Source organism: Leopardus geoffroyi, chromosome A1 (genome assembly GCF_018350155.1).
Source record: "Leopardus geoffroyi isolate Oge1 chromosome A1, O.geoffroyi_Oge1_pat1.0, whole genome shotgun sequence".
Lineage (NCBI taxonomy): Eukaryota > Metazoa > Chordata > Mammalia > Carnivora > Felidae > Leopardus > Leopardus geoffroyi.
Genome location: NC_059326.1, coordinates 226,875,181 through 226,887,803, shown reverse-complemented (window position 1 = coordinate 226,887,803; position 12,623 = coordinate 226,875,181). Strand labels below are relative to the sequence as shown.

Sequence of the window (12,623 nt, the reverse complement as noted above, 5' to 3'; positions counted from 1 at the left end):
ATTACTGAGAAGTCTTGAGTAGTTTACCCAGGGCCTCCTGGCTGGTCAGGGAGTAAATGTGGATCTGAGCTGCGAATTCCAGTTTCTCCATTTAAATGCTTTCCCAACAGTGTTTGGTGCCTGTGTCTCCTGTGGAAGAGAAACTTGTTATAATCCTGTTTACGAAGTAGGGATGGTTGGATCTTTTTTCGTTCCACTGATACAGAATTTTGATAATAGAATTTTGCCCAGTGTGGAATGGGGAACATATAAGATCCTAAGATTGTTTTATATTAATTAAGACTAAGTTCTGAAATAGCTCGTTTTTCTCTTTCACTGTTGGTTGATTTACTGCTTGTGCATGAAAGGAGAATCGATGCCTTTTAAGAATTTATTATTCAGAACTTCCACCAATTTACGTTGATCATCAGTGATAATTAAGGTAAACACTTGTAAGTGTGCTTTGTATAAAAATTCTGACATCAGGGGTGCTTGGGTGGCTCAGTCTGTTGAGCGTCCGACTTTGGCTCAGGTGATGATCTCACAGCTCGTGAGTTCGAGCCCCGCGTTGGGCTCTGTGCTGAGACAGCTCAGAGCCTGGAGCCTGCTTTCTGCTTCTGTGTCTCCTTCTCTCTCTGCCCCTAACCCACTCGCATTCTGTCTCTCTCTCTCTCAAAAATAAATAAACATTAAAAAAAATTTTTTTTTAATTCTGAAATCAATCAGTGGCCATAGGGTACAAAGGTCTGTTACTAATTTTTGATGGGCTGAGCCACAGAAAGCCACAAAGACTCAGAGGATGTTGCTGCCTGTTCCTTCAGTAGACTCTCCGCTGAAAGGTAAAGTTGGTGTTTTCTCCGCTCTTTCCCTGCTCTCAGGGTCCTCTGCCACCAAGATGCTTGATCATGGAATGGTGTCTAAGACGGGCTCCTGGCACGCGGCCTGTTGGATGAGTGAATGAGTGAGAGGGTGAATTAGAAGACGCGGTCGTGCATTTGTTGGCACCAGAGGCTCTGGATGCCAGGAAATGATCACGTGGCTGTGAAGCCGCGCCCAGATCACGTGGAAACAGCTCTGAACTTCAGAAGGAGCTCCCCTGTTTCCTCGCGCGTCACGTTCAAGCAGACGCAGTCCGCTCGTGGTCTTTGGACGAAAACACTGGTACAAATTACAGTGATGCTGCCATTAGTAAAAAAACGTCTTCTGGGCGACTTAAAGCACAGTGGAAGTTCTGGTGCTGGTGCACGTAGCCTTGAGCCTGTCCGAGGTCCGATCCTCTCGGTACCCTGCTCAGAAGCCCAGCTGTGAGGCCCCATCTGTCAGCGAAGGCGGCATCTGTGTCTCCGTCGGCTGACATCTGCGTTAACTCTCGTGAACTTGCCTGAAGGCCCGTAGGTGGCTGTGAGGCTCAGGGAAGCGGGCTCTGCGGTGGTGCCTTTAGTGAAATATTGCCCGGCCTTTTCAACTGAAAACCCCCCGTGATGGTGTGCTTTTTCACGCTTGCTTTTTCACGAGCTGGGAGACCCTTTCTTTTAGGGCTTCTTGCATTCCAGGATGCATTAAATCGTACTTGCTGATCTTTAAAGTGTATTTACTTTGAGAGAGAGAGAGGGAGAGAATGAGTGCAAATGGAGTGGGGGCAGAGAGATGGAGAAAGAGAGAGAGAGAGAGAGAGAGAGAGAGTCTCAAGCAGGCACCACACTGTCAGGGCAGAACCTGATGCGGGGCTCGAACTCACGAACCGTGAGATCATGACCTGAGCTGAAGCCGGACACTTAACCCCCCTGAGCCACCCAGGCGCCCCTTTTGCTAATCTTTTGCACCCGCAGCAACATTGCCGGGCAATAGGACTTGAGTAAATTCTTGTATGAGAGACTCAGGGCAGGGTTTTCTGCTTTCTGTTCAGTTCTTCAGAAAATGGTGTTGGAAAATCTAGCAGGTTGCAAAGTGGCCCTCCTCTCCCTCCACACACACACACACCCCTCTGCTTCCGGTCCTTCCTGGAGCATCAGAATGGGACCTTATCTGGAAATCGGGTCAGTGCAGATGTAAGCAGTTAAGATGAGGGCACACTGGGGTGGGCTGGACCCTTGTAGCTAGCTGGTGCCTTGATGACAAGGGGCCTGGAGACACATGGAGGGAAGATGGCCACAGGATGCCTGAGGCAGAGATTGGAGTTTTGTCCCGCGAGCTGAGGAGCGCCAAGGATTGCTAGCGACCAGCGGAAGCTAGGAGAGAGGCATGGGGCAGGGTCTTCCTCTTGGAGAATTGACCGAATCCCTCGGTTTCAGACCTTCAGCCTCCAAGACTGTGAGGCAGGAAATTTCTGTTACTTTCGGCCACGTGGTCAGCGGCAATTTGTTAACAGCAGCCACAGGAAGTTACTACAGCTTACTGTGTTCTGTGTCGTCACTGGGAATCCGCGTGAGTTTTCCGAGTTCTGTTTTGCACACTCAACACATCGCCATTGTGTAAAGACTCCTCTGGGCCAACATAGATTTGAGTGGCGTCTGTAAGGAAGGGACAGTGCTTACTAGGAAACATTACAGGAACAGGGCCATTCCATTAGAAATAAATTTCCAGAGGTGCGTGGGTGGCTCAGTCGGTTAAGCATCTGACTTCGACTCAGGTCATGATCTCACAGTCCATGAGTTCGAGCCCCACGTCGGGCTCTGTGCTGACAGCTCAGAGCCTGGAGCCTGTTTCGGATTCTGTGCCTCCGTCTCTCTCTGGCCCTCCCCCGTTCATGCTCTGTCTCTCTGTCTCAAAAATAAATAAACGTTTAAAAAAAAAATTTAAAAAAAAATTAAAAAAAAAAAAAAAAGAAAGAAATTTCCAGAGGTGCCTGGGGGGCTCAGTCGTTAAGCATCCGACTTTTGATCTTGTCTCAGCTCGTGATCTCACGGTGGTGAGATCCAGCCCTGAGTTGGGCTCTGCCCTGGAGCCTGCTTAAGATTCTCCCTCCCTCTCTCTCTGTCTCTCTCTCCCAGGCTCTCTGCCCCTCCCCCACCGGTGCACACACTCGTGCTCTCTCCCAAAAAAGGAAAAAGAAAGAAATTTCCAGCGTATTCACTTAGGCCCTTCCTCTTAGGCCAACTCATTTAACACGTGTACTGAGTGCCCATAATATGCCAAGCACAGGCTTGCTTTGGAGGTTAAGGGATCTACCCACATGGAGCTGAGGATACCGTAGAGAAGACAAATAGGATTGATTTCAATTAATCTACCTATTTATTTTATTTTTAATTTTTTAATTTTTTTTTTAATTTTTGAGAGAGAGAGAGAGCATGAACAAGGGAGGGATAGAGAGAGAGAGGGAGACACAGAATCTCAAGCAGGCTCCAGGCTCTGTGGCAGGGCTCGAACTCACCAACTGCGAGATCATGACCTGAGCCGGAGCTGGATGCTCCACCGACTGAGCCGCCCAGGCTCCCGACTCTACATATTTTTTTTTTTTTTTTTAAATTTTTTTTTCAACGTTTATTTATTTTTGGGACAGAGAGAGACAGAGCATGAACGGGGGAGGGGCAGAGAGAGAGGGAGACACAGAATCGGAAACAGGCTCCAGGCTCTGAGCCATCAGCCCAGAGCCCGACGCGGGGCTCGAACTCACGGACTGCGAGATCGTGACCTGGCTGAAGTCGGACGCCCAACCGACTGCGCCACCCAGGCGCCCCCCGACTCTACATATTTTTAATGTCATTATGTATATGGAAAAAGCAGTCACGCTAAACAGCAGCGAAACTCCGCGAATCAAATAGTATTTGGGGATGTCACTCAGTGATCTGATTCAGAAACTTAATATACTGTGTTTATGTTCAGTTCTATTCATGTGCCTGTGGTTTCTCTCCCCAACCCATTACAAAACCGTCCTGCGTTTTCCACCGTCAATCACAGTCCTTTGCGTGTGGTAGCTTTCACATGTCGTTGCTGAGTTAAACTGAGTTATTGATTGAGGATATCGATAGGGAAGATGGTTAATAACAGCTAGCAGGTATTAAGTACCTTTTCTACGTACATGCCACGGTAAGCAATGGCCCTTTGTCATTTTATTCTCACAGCTGCTCCCTGTGAGTTTTTATTTCCCAACGTCCCACTTTAAAGATGGGGTAACTGTGGTGCTCAGAGGTCAGGAAAGCTGCCTGAAGCTCCACCATTCAGCTGGCAGTGAAGCCAAGATTCGGGTTTATTCCAGCAGCCTGCCGCCAGGTTCCACGCCCTCCGGCACCACGCGCTGTGCTTTGGGCCCACACGTGGCTGTCTGCCACCTTCCGTGGATTGGAGAGGACTGTGTCACACTCATGCCCCTGTCTTTTTCTTTATCACAGCCTTCCGCAGGCGTGCGGAAATGGTGGGTTTTAATTGAGATTTTTCTCTGGGTGTGGCTTCTTTCTTCCCCCAAGAAAAAGAACGACAGGGTGTGCAGCGAACGATTGCTGATCAACTTATATTTCTATCTCATTCTGCCTCTTTTTAGCCCTTGGCGTCCAAGCTAACACCACTTCAGTGATCGGTCTCCTCCAGGGTCATGTGTGGGTAAGCCCTGGGCTTGCATTTCACGTCGTGGTTTTGCTCCCGTGACTTGGGAGTGGGACCCCTCCACCCCCTCCTGCCCTGAATTACTTGAGGCAGAAGCTCTTGCCTTTCCTAGAGAGAGAGGGTAGACAGTCTCCATCTGGGGAGAAGGGGGCGGCCCCCAAGCGCGCAGTCTGAGCCTCGCAGGCCTTCCAAGGGCAGAGCTCCTGCCGCAGGTGTGTGTCTGGATCCCCAAGCCCTTTCTGTGCCTTTCTGTGCCTTTCTGTGTCTGCTCTCTTAGCATCTGTGCCGCGCGCTGGTTTTCTGTTCTCGATTCATCGCTACTGGCGGCAGCAGCCATCCAGCCCTGCCTGGAGGTAACATAACACACCCCGTATCACCGCCTGACGTTCCGTCCCTGGGGGTGCGGCAGGCCTGTCAGGGAGCTGCTGACTCAGCAGCGGGGTTGTCGCGTGTTTCTCTCCTGGAAGAACTCTGTGTACTTTGTTCGCCTGCTCCAGCCACAGCTCTCAGGATCTGATTTCGGCTGGAAACAACATGCACCAGAAGTTTGAGAGTCAAAAGCCACAAGCGGTGGAAGCCAGCACCCTGTCATTGCAGCATTACCCGCAATAGCCCAAGGAAGAGTAGGGTAGACAAAAGCCCATCCTCAAGAGAGAAATAGATAAACAGGTAGATACGCACAATGAAATATTATTCAACCGTAAAAAGGAATGTCGTGCCAACTGGTGCTAAAACCCGGATGAACCTTGCAAAAGTGAAGTAAGCCAGACACAAAAGGACAAATATTATATTATCCCCCTTAGAGAATGTATCCAGAACAGGCTACCTCACAGGGAGAGAAAGCAGATCAGAGGTTACCAGCAGCTGAGGGAAGGTGGAGTGGGGACTTCCTACTTCCTGGATGGCAGGATTTCTGTGTCAGGTGATGCACAGTTTTGGAAATAGTAGGTGATGGTTGTACAACATCGTGAAGGTAAATAATGCCGCTACATCGTACACTTAAAAATAGTTACATTTTCTGGCAGATTTTATGTTGTACCTATTTTTCATGGACTTAAAGAATGCCCCCACTCTGAACCAGATCTTGTGTTTGGGTGGGCGTTGCCTCTCTCAGCAATTGAGAAAAACGCTGAAAAGCGTCCTTGGCTTCTCTTAGGCTGAGTATAAACCTGTAAGAATGGCAGCGTCTCAGCAGGAAGGGACCGGCACACCTCTGGGGCGTGAAGCAGGTGTTCAGTTAACTGTCTTCTTTTCCAGCCCTGCCCTGGACCGCCAACACGTTATAGATGCCGGTATCCTGCTCAGTGGCCCTGAGATCAGTTGCTAGGTGCTTTGGGAAAGTGGAGGAAGGAAGATACTAGTTAGGACATTAAATGGCTTGAAATGAAAAGAGAACCAGGACTCACGTTTGCCCTTCTGCTTCCTTTCCTTTCTTCCTCTTACCCTCTTTATCCCCTGTTGCGGTCTTCTCTGGGGGAGAAGCAAATACAGAGGGCACCATCGACTGATTTTTGCTCATAATAAAATCAAGCAGAAAGTTCAGGATCCGATCCCTCCTTTCCCTCTACTTCAAGATTTCTGACTCTGGAGAATTCCTCTGTTAAATCTCTCTCTCCCCTGTGGTCTGAAAGGACTAATACGCTTACATGATACAAGTTTCTTTTTCAAACCCTGTATGCACCTGGGCTGGGGATTAAGCCGGATCATTCTTTGAGGTAACTAATATTATTATTCTGCATGTATAGACCCTTGAACTGTGGATCAAAGAAGATAAGAAATTATCTCACGGTAACAATCAGGAAAATAACAGTGAGTTCAACATACAAATATGCCCCACCACTCCTGTGATCTAATTCTGAGATATTACAAAGAATTCTCTTTCATTTGGTGTAGACATTTAGTCTTTAAACCATGCTCTCAGGGTGTGCCAACAGCAGCTTGAAAAGAAGGTACCTGAGAGGAACAGGAAATGTAGTGGGCTAAGACCCCCACGTGGGCCCATATGCTGGTTTGTGGATTTCATATCCGAAGTCCATGGCTGAAACCCACAGGAATGAATTCAATGCATATAATCTGGAAGTTATATAAGGAATCAATTTTGCAGGTAATTTCTTGGACTCTTAAGAATGTTCAAAACCGTAGGATCCCTTGGTTCATTTTTTTTTGTCACGTATCGATTGATCTGGTCTCTTCTACCCTTTACCTTCTCGTGTTATCAATAAATGACAGTGGAATGTCTAACTGTCTTGTTTTAAATACCTGCATTTACACAATCAGCCTGGGCACTGGGAAGGAAAAGAGAGAAGAGACTTCGTTTTTGCAGGTTTTACACATGGGAACTTTAAGAGATTTAAAATCGTTCTCTATGAGAGGATCCCCATTTAATGAACATGGTCTTTCTCCTCAAACACTGTGGAAACCTGGCATGCTCTCACAGCATGGCTGGAATAGAGAGGACCAGCACTTTCTTCTGCTAACATCCCCGGATTAACTGTGTGTCCCAACTGACCGGGGTAATCAATCAGCTGACTAGTTTCGCTACACGGTGATTGAGAATTACATGTATGTATGTTAATCTGGTACAAATAACATCGACCAACATCAGCACACTAGTTAGTTTTCACTTGCTTTGGTGTGTATTTGTATCTGATACCTAGTTGTTGGTTCAGCTATCCTCGTTTTGGGGCCTTTAGCCCAATTGGGAGGACATTTAATAAAGCGTAACATGGTTCTTTACCAAGTCTAACAGGCGTAGTTCTGATATGCTCATAACCCCTAGTGAGGGTTTTGGCCATTGATCAAATACGCAGACTTTCATGTAGTTACATAAAGCAGTCAGATAGCAGAATTATTAGCCTTGCTCATACCAGAGGGATTTTCGCCAGCTATATAAAGTATGTATAATTTAATTTACATGCACGTGTAATATTTATTTACTACTATATATCCATGTAATGGTGTAATAATAATTAGTGTTTTAAATTTCATTTCCTGTTTCCTGACACAAATTAGGCTGTAATAAATGGGTCAGTACTAAACAATCACAGGGTGGGCTCTTGACAGCCATGGGCATGATCGAATGCTTTACCAGCCGGATCCCATTTATTCCTCTTAGCAACGTCCCCAAACACTGAAGGGTGGATACAGTCCCCCATTTATAGAGGAAACGGGTAGTGTTTTTTTGTTTGCATTTATCCCCACTTTATGGATAAAGACAACGAACGTTAGAGAATTAGAGAGATTTTCTCCTGGACACGTTGCTTGGATCTGGTAGATATGGAATTAAAACTCTTGTGGTCTGACACTGATGGACAGTTTTATGTGTCAACTTGGCCAAGGTGTAGACAGCAGTTATTCAACCAAACATTGTCTGAAGGTAAGAAATGTAGGATGATCTTTCTAAGGCCATAGCGTGGCTTGCAAGAACATTGTTATACTTGCAATTCCTGTTTTTGACACATACGACCTCGTCCATTCCTTCTTGAGTTCCTCCTGTCACATTTCTGTTGTAAGTTTCCCACCCCGAAACATACACCTTTTTCCTGAACTCACTGGGGAGATGGTTATGTTTCCAGAAGCAGGGTAGAAACAAAGAGCATATTAATAGCATCCAAAAATATGAACTTATTCTAAGATTCGTGGAGTATTTCCTAAGTGCTGTTTCTGGGTTATTTTTATTGAATCCTCAGACCAGTAAATTACAAATCCACATGGGAGATTTGTCATTTACAGACTATACTCCCTCCGGTCCACATGAAAGCTGTGAAACCATATTTAATACAAGATTATATAAGTTGATGCTCACTATTTGTGAATTTCATAATTTGCAAATTTGTGTACTTGCTGAAATTTATTTGTAACCCCAAATCAATACGTGTTTTTGTGGTCATTTGCGGACATGAACAGAGTAAGGAAAATCTGAGTCTCCCAACGTGCATGTCCCCAGCTGGGGATGAACAAGGTGATGCCTGTCTTCTTGTTTTGGCTCTTCTGCTGTGACTAGATGTCCTTTTTGCAGCCTTATTGACCACCACGTTTTTCGATTTGTGTGCATTTCTTCGGTGGTTTCACTATCTAAGGTGGCCTTCAAGCGTCATGCTGAAGAGCTGTCTAACGTTCCTAGGTGTGAGAAGGTTGGGAGGTGTCTCACATGTATTATTAGATAAGGTTCACTTAAGCTTGAGGTATAGCTCTGTTGGTCTCAAGTTCAGTGTGAATCAATCAACAGTCTAAGGTGTCTTTAAATAGAAACACACATGAAACAAGGGTATGTATTGACGGGTGGACAAAAATGTTGTGTCCAGCAGCTGGTAGAAAGCTAACCCTGTCTTTCCCCTGGAAGCAATGATCCACTCTTGTCATTGCATGGTTTGGGGAGGCTTTATAGAACATAACTACCATGAATAACAAGAATGGACTGCATTTCTCTATGATCTTGCTTTCCTTAATTAGTTAATTTGTTAAATACTCAGTGTTTTACTGTCAAAGGACATATATTCTCAAAGGGACAAAAAATGGTTCTTGATGGGGGGGGGGAGAACCCCATTTAATGTAAAAAGCAGAGGTATATACGCAGTGCATAACATATATAGTATATTGGTGGTATTACAATATCTTTTGGGGTACCTGGGAGAAATGTCTAACAAGGTTTCTTGGGGGGGGAGGGCAGTAATGAAAAAGTGATTGCAAAACATAGCCACAGGGCACAGTCAATATGTGATGAAGAAAGTATTTACTAGGCTACACAGCACAGTATACATGGCTGTTATTATTAATATCATTGATAATATTATTTGTTTTTTTAGCCTCTTCCCATTCTTCATAGACCAGCATTTCTTAAATTGGAGTTTGTGGTCCCCTGAGGGGGTCTGCATTCTGTTTTCAGACCTGTCTGAGAATTTCCTCTAGAGTTTATTTTGCTTTGGCCTTTCGTTTTGATGACAGGCATGAAAATAATAAATCGTTGTATCCTGGTTCCCCTTTATGGATGAGTCCTGCCACAAGATTTCATTGTCCAAGTTTATGCCTATCTTTTAAGATAGGAGTTCTATTTCAATGCCTAGGGGCCAATAAGGAATAAAAGAGGAGAAGACTTAAAGATCATGAGGAAAACAGACGGAGTGAAGGCCCAGTGACCTGTCTTCCTGCTCTGGGAGGGAGGACTCCCAATTCTGGATGGAGGAAAGTGGTGCTCAGCTGAGCCCTCACACGGGCCAGGGGGAGCACGGACATGCCCTAACCCAGAGAACATTCACTTTCGCAGCCCGTACTGTGTTAACATTTTGAAAGGCAATTTAATCTCTGCAAAATAACATCATCTGCCACATGAAATTAATGCCGTTAATTTGAATTTTATGGGCTTTCTTGTTTTCGTGTTCAATGTGTTACTTTGTTTTGGTCTCATTGTTGAATCAGGGTTAAAGTGTATGGAGTTTATTTCTAGCTTTCCATTTGTGCATTGCTAAATACCAATATACGAAAAATAATGTAAGTCTCCATCAGTGGTGGGCAATAATGCTTTTTGCCGTATCAAAGGGAGTGTTGGCATTGCTCGGGTTTAAGGAGCACTGTGAGGGACTCCTAGGATCACAGATTATCCAAGCTGCTGGGAATCAGTCCACCCATCTCTCTTACCACATGTGGACACTGAGCCTCCTGGAGGAGAAATGAGTGGCCAAGGTCAAAAACGAGTAGGGGCTGACTGCGGTCAGAGAGCAGGTCGGCAGGCTTCAAACTACACACCCCACCCGACGTGTCAACCCTGTCCAAAGGTGGACCGTGGCAGATAAATGGCGACCACTGCCAGGCCACAAAATTGGGCTAGACACAAACTCACGGAGAGTTATGCGTCACCTTGGCTAACTCTGAGCGCGGAAGATGGGAAATGGGCCGGGACAACTGGAATGACAGACTTGTTTCAGAGTCAGGAGTCACAGTGAACAACGGGCAGTGCTGAAAGGAGACAACAGCCTTTTGACCTTCCCCGCTCAGGTGATATCACCCATGAACTTGGCTTGTTCCAGTACTCTCAACATTCACAAGCAAATCCCCGAAGCTCCTAAGTTGAAGTGCCTTTGTACTTTCTACTCTGTTTTTAGATGTGACTGCACTCCACGAAACTAGGGCGCGTATCACTGCGCAGGGAACGTGTTTCTCAGTTGCATGCAAGGGTTTTGATCCTAACTTGCTAAGCGAGAAGAGCGCATTTGTGATAGAATTGGATGGTCATTATATTAGTTTTCTATCGCCGTGTGACAAGTCACCACAAACTTCAGAGCAGCGGAACACAGGATACATCTATTATCCGACAGTTCCCTGGGGATGGAATTCTGGGCCAGGATCTGCTGGGAGCTTTGTTCAGGATGTCACAGAGATGTAGTCAAGACATTGGCCAGGGCTGTGGCTCCTCTGAGGCTTGGGGTCTCTGTCATGCTCATGCAGGTGTTGGCCAAATTCGTTTCCCTTGCAGCGGTAGAACTCACAGCTGCTTGCTTCTTTGGGGCCAATGGGCAGGGTCTCTTTCCTCTAGACTCTTGGAAAGAGCTTACCTATTTAGGCCAGGCCCACCCAGGATGATCTCCCTTTTGATCAAAGCCAAGTGATTGGGGAATTTAATTGCATCTTCCACACCCCCTCATATTTACCATATTTGTTGCTTAGAGGTTACAGGTTCTACCCACGCTCAAGGGAACAGATTACTAAGGACATGCCATGAGCACCAGCTAACTTAGCCTGTTGAAGTTGCTACAACAAAATACCATAGGGGCGCCTGGGTGGCTCAGTCTATTAAGCTTCCGACTCTTGATTTTGTCTTGGGTCATGATCTCAAGGCTCATGGGTTGGAGCCCTGAGTCTTGATTTCAGCTCAGGTCATGGTCTCATGGTTGATCAGTTTGAGCTCCGCATCAGACTCTGCACTGACAGTGGGGAGCCTGCTTGGGATTCTCTGCCCCCCTCTCTCTGTCCCTCTCCTGCTTCTGCTGTCTCTCTCTCTCTCTCTCTCTCTCAAAATAAATAAATAAATACATAAACAAACAAACAAACTTTATTTAAAAAATGCCATAGACTAGTGGTTTATAACAACAGAACTTTAGTTCTTACGGCCCTGGTGGCTGAAAAGCCCAAGATCGAAGTGTCTGGTAAGACCCTTCTTCCTGGTTCACAGATGCCTGTCTTTCTCCAGTGTCTTCATAACATGGAAAGACCAAGGGAGATGTCTGGCGTCTCTTTTAGTCTCATTCATGAGGGCTCCACCCTCATGATCTAATACCCTTCGAAAGGTCCCATCTCCTAATACCATCCCATTGGGGGTTAGGTTTTAAGATGAATTGGTGGTGGGGGGGGGGTGTGGTCGCACATGTTCCGTCTGTAGCAGGTACCACGTGAGTTATCTTAGAATTCTGCTCACTGCCAGTCACTGGCACTTCCTTCATGAGGCCGTGAGTTAGCTTCGTATTTTCAGACTTTCGTGTGACATTTTGAGAATGTTTAGCACTATTAATGTATATGTTTATTTTAAAAGTTAGAAGAATAGGGGCGCCTGGGTGACTCAGTCGGTTAAGCGGCTGACTTCGGCCCAGGTCATGATCTCACAGTTGGTGAGTTCGAGCCCCGCCTCGGGCTCTGTGCTGACAGCTCAGTGCCTGGAGTCTTCTGCAGATTCTGTGTCTCCCTCTCTCTGCCCCTCCCCACCGCTTGTGCTCTGTCTCTCTTGCTCTCAAAAATAAATAAACATAAAAAGAAAAGATGCCACAACTATTTGGAGCTAGCAGGCTCTTACTATTTGGGTAATGCCTCATTCTTAGATGTGCTTTTGTCCTTTGCTGGGAAATGTATAGTTTATAGTTGCAAATAAAAAATTAATGCCGTGGATGTGTTTCCCACATGTCCTTACTTATTCACGTGCATGCCAAAATGAAATTACGTTATCGTATGTTTTATAATCTTGTCCGAGTTTACAGTCAAGCCATATTATAATAGGGCTTTAGTTCCACTCTTACATGGGTCAGATATTTAATGCATAAGGCAGGAAACCTAATAAACTCCATACTTGGTATTATGGCTCCTTTCTTGGAAACAAGTGATATGGCTTGGTATGGGACAGA

The 12,623-nt window shown here is 45.9% G+C and overlaps 1 protein-coding gene across 1 annotated transcript in view; it reads left to right on the top strand.

The window, feature by feature from the left end:
* The window catches only part of FBXL7 (F-box and leucine rich repeat protein 7), a 397,177-nt gene that overhangs the window by 91,794 nt on the left and 292,760 nt on the right, over positions 1-12,623 (top strand). The gene's annotated exons all lie outside the window — the stretch shown is intronic.